Source organism: Saccostrea cucullata, unplaced genomic scaffold (genome assembly GCF_032062105.1).
Source record: "Saccostrea cucullata isolate Sc308-1 unplaced genomic scaffold, CSIRO_AGI_Scuc_v1 ctg19706, whole genome shotgun sequence".
NCBI classification, from domain to species: domain Eukaryota; kingdom Metazoa; phylum Mollusca; class Bivalvia; order Ostreida; family Ostreidae; genus Saccostrea; species Saccostrea cuccullata.
The window spans coordinates 3,897-8,708 of NW_026938991.1; the positions used below are offsets into that span (position 1 = coordinate 3,897).

Sequence of the window (4,812 nt, forward strand, 5' to 3'; positions counted from 1 at the left end):
GGTTGGTGTATATAAACAGTTGATAAACCATTAAAGCCACAATCAATTGAATGCTATCATACATTTTCTGAAGGTAGAGATGTATGTCCTTCAAAAATTAACTATGAAATTTATTCACCCGAGATGGTACAAATACCGAAATATTCATGGCCTGGCTCATGGACTATAAGTGAGGAGTAAAGAAAGAGGTTTGGTTGATTATTTACTGAAATCCGCCATGAATCTTTGTTTGTAAGAATTCTTATGAAGTTTTGGAATTTAATATGCAGGGTACATACGGTATTTCAAATTCATTTTGGTTCTTTACGATATTCAATATATATACAAAACTGATCACGTAATCTATCTAATTCTTTTTTTTAGTTCTGGATTACTAAATACTGAAGGATAGATTGTTTTCATATTGCCCCTCAATCTTTTAATACGTGTTTTTAACATGGATCTGATACATTTAATCCATTTTGACAAAATGTATATAATCCTTAAAAATGTGAGTTCCACAGCAGTTTTGAATACCACAGAGGCACCTACACCATGTTATAATCAAATAATGTTAATAGGATTATTTTTTATTTCCCATCAAATTTTATGCTTTATATTATATTCTAAAATTATTAGGTATAAACTTGAATTACATTGAACACTTGGTATTTCTAGAAATAATATGCAGTTTATTAAAATTTCTGTTTTCAACGAAATGTTGCATTTTATTTATACCATCCAAATGAATGATTTCTGCTTTAAAAGTAATGTTTTTATTTAGCTGTATGAGTCGAGTAAAATACTTGAAGGAGAAAATCCTTTCGTTTTAATTTTGATCATTGTAGGCAAAAGGCGACTTGGCGAAAGTTGCTCTTTAAGTATACAATGTTCTGGAAGCGAAAATGCTGGAAAGTGTAAAACTCAGAATTATCTGGAAACTTTAACCAAGAGAAATCATGCCAATGCGACGATAACTTCCTACCGGTGCTAGGACTCTGTCTTCCGGGTATATACATGTATACATAGATACAACAATCGTTTGAAATATTCTGATTTTCAAAATATATGTAACATTAAATAAAAAAGGGTTTAAAATAGTTGAGTTAAATGTATTTAAACTGAAATACAAAAGATTTACACTCTGATAGAAAAAAAATTATATTTACATGTTTTATTCCAGGTAATTTATCAGTAGGAAATGAATGCTACCTTTCATCACAGTGTTCCAGTACAAGACATGCAGATCGATGTGTTGATGGATATTGTCACTGTCAAGAAGGATTTCTTCTAAAGGAACAAAAGTGCTTACCTGGTAAGAGAAAAGTTAAAATTTATTTTATTTAGTTAATACTTTACATAAAATAAAAAGTCTTATGTTAAAATGTTCTGATGATGACCTTCGGAGGCCCTGCATCAGGTGCATGTAGGTTGAAGACGCATTGCACAACCATGGCTGAAAACGAAAAATTCTTTAAAAAATAGTGAAACCACCCGAGTTTCAAAATTCTATTGTTTCAATTTTTTGTCATATCTGTAAGTTTAGTTTCATTATATACCACAGGTACACTGCTTCTTGGAGAAAGCTGTGAATTTAATGAACAGTGCAGTGGTACAAAAAATGCTGGAAGCTGCAAATATGCAGGAAGTGTAAATTTTACAGTTAGTAAACAATGCAATTGTGATGAGGGTTATTCAAATTTTCGTGGAGACTGTCTTCCAGGTATGAATGCACGATTTGACAAATCCCTTTTTTCAAATTTTTCAATAAATCAAATTACATTTGTTAGAAGTAGTTCTCCCATTTTTTTTATTTAGGCAATTTATCTGTTGGTCAGGAATGTTTTCGCTCTCCGCAGTGCACTAATGCAGATCCTGCTGTACGATGTGTTGATGGTCACTGTCTCTGTATGGATGGATATCAAATGAGGGGACGGAAATGTGTCGATGGTCCAAAAACCGTTCATGGGAATTTTGGCACGCATGTGCGTTTTTGTTAGATTGATTTAAATTAACACTATAAAGCCTTTTCCTTAAAATTCATTGTAAAGTATTGATAGCATACTATTACAATTTTGATTTAATTTTGTCACAATTTGCGATAATGGCATGAAAATATTCCGTAACTGTAAACAAGCTTTGAAAAAAAGCGAAAAAAGCGTAAATAGTACGTGTAAACAAATACTGTATATCAAGTGCACAAAAAAAATGAAAAAAAAAATCTGCACACGTGCACATACACACCACTCAAACCAACACCACTCATACAAATAAAAAGCAACAAAGTAATCACGAACAGAAGAAAAGTTTCAATACACCGACTAAAATATCTACTAATCCAACCCGTCAATGTTTCTTTGCCATGTACAAATATCCGAAGATCTCTGTATAAGTGTGACGGAAGATTTAACTGCTCTGTTCGAATTATCCATACAAACAGTCGTTGCCAAGAGTTCCTGTAACTTCCGGTGCGACGCAAGGTAACTGTCAACGTCTTATATACATGTAATACATGTATAACCAAGCAGCAAGACAAATGTTAAAGTTTGCATCATTTATTAAGGAAATAAAAGCACTGAAATACAATAAACAAAGTATAAAAGTCAAAATTACAGACTGAGATTATGAGAAAAATAAGATAATTTAGTACCTACAGTAAACGTTTCAGAAAAATGATCTCCATGAAAAAAAATGTGTCATGTAAACAATTCAAATTATGTATATATCTAGTATATTATCAAGCACAGACAATATACTTTACCAAATTATCGAATAATGAATTTATAGCAAATTAAAAAAAAAACACTTGCAAAGAATATAAACAGTTCCAACTCATCGCTGTAAATGGTCTAAAAATTTCTCGATTATATCGACAAAAGAAAACATCTAACACACTAGACATTCGGACCTAATGTATGGAAATATCTCTCTAACACACAGGTAAAATAACATTTTACTTATGGCGAACACATCTCACTTTTACAGCCTTTTACACACTGACATGTCGACAAATTGTACAAGTCGTGACTAACTATTTCTAACGACTATATAATGAACATGAGACTATGGTACACAATAATTAACAAAATAGAATTTAATAAAAATTGTGACAAATTCAACAGACTCTTTCTTGGACCTACTTGATATAGGATTTCATTAAACTTTACTTTATAAATATTTTTTGAAGACACAAATAAAGAAAACACAAAGAAACAAAAAGATAAAAGATTTGTTTTCATATACATTTTATTATTTTTATGGAATTTTGAGTTATGAATTTTCTCCTTTAGTAATAATAATAATAATACTAAAACTACTACTAATTAAGCAATAATCAATTATAATAAAGTGGAAGATATCTTTATCATCGCTGGAGTTATTGGATATTTTCTTGGCTTAACCTCTTCAATTTGTGCTTCAGTTGTTTTCAAGAAAATTTGGAAGCGTTCGAAGTAAGTGAATAAAAAGTTTTTGAGTGTAGTTAGAGATTTGAGAATTTACATCTTACAAGGAAAATAAAAAAGAATGCTGCATTTCTTTTCACCTTTAAAACAATGTATTTTATGTAAGTTTCATTAAAATTTTACAGGTCTTTTTCTCACAAAAATGTACGTAATAAATAATTTTAATCATTTAGCAGATATCGCAATACGCCTATCCTGCAGAATGGAAGCAATTTAGCACTCCAAAATGTATTGTACAAGCATTCCGAAAGAGCCGTTTGCGTCGGTGAATCACAGATTCAAATTCAAAAAATCCGGAAAAATATTTAATACAATAATGATCCATATTCATGCATCGAAGAGACATATAATCATATAAATGACAACACCCATTTAACGCCAAATAACGAATTGTACGACTTTGCAGGACATATAGAGATTGACAAGTCAGAAGGTACGTACAGCTTAGCAAAGGCTCTCCCGTCCTCCAAAACTGGATGCAACAGTTGATCTCAAGCTTGTTTATATATTCACATTGCCATTATAAATATGTGAAACTCTGGTGATATTAAGTTCACTGTTAGAATCATTTAGGTTTCTCTTTGAACATTAATAACGTTTGTTATACCTTTAAAAAATTGTCCCTATGCAAATCTTAATGGAAAAAATGTCTAACATTTTAGTTTTACTGAGTGGGTATGGAAAAATCGTTGATTGACCTGTCGATGAGATGTTGGACCGCTACAATGTATGCCACACAGTTGGCGGAGCTAAATTCCATACGCATTCCTTAGTATTCGATCAAATTCAAAATCAGATCATATCACGGAATTTATATACAAGACAAATTTTTGTAGAAAAAAATAAGTATAAACAAAACATTTATTGACTGTGTTCTCGGGGAAAATGGTTTTTTTTCGACCCATAAACTAAATTGTTTATCTGCCTTTGGCCTGACGATCTCAGGCAAGCAGTTTGATTCTTGGGTCCGACAAAACGCATGTTGTCCTCGAACTTAGTAAATAAATACATATTCATAACATTTCTCTATTTACTTTCGGATTAATAAGATCGAACGGTGTTGCTGATTAATATGATATCTAGTGCAATGATAGCATTACTGGGATTATGTGGAATATTCAGGAATAAATGTTCGTACATGTAATAGTTTACATCAACTAGAGTTTATTTCAATCACCAATGTATACAGCAATGAAAAGAAGACGTGCATTTTACATATGGACTTTCTTGTTTTAAAGTCACATATGGATTATTTTTGATAAGTTTAGACAAAATAAAATTTAAAAGTTCTAGAAGTACATGTACAGAAGCATTGAAATATTTAAATAAATAAGTTCATATCGGTGAAAAATTTAATTGAAAGTAGTTA

The 4,812-nt window shown here is 31.0% G+C and overlaps 1 long non-coding RNA gene across 1 annotated transcript; it reads left to right on the top strand.

Moving 5' to 3' along the window:
• Nucleotides 1-343: 343 nt before the first annotated feature.
• On the top strand, nucleotides 344-3,199 carry LOC134251994 (uncharacterized). Its single transcript, XR_009988875.1, has 5 exons — nucleotides 344-988; nucleotides 1,163-1,294; nucleotides 1,544-1,702; nucleotides 1,798-1,929; nucleotides 3,167-3,199. It is a non-coding gene; the product is annotated as an uncharacterized LOC134251994 (long non-coding RNA).
• Nucleotides 3,200-4,812: the final 1,613 nt, after the last annotated feature.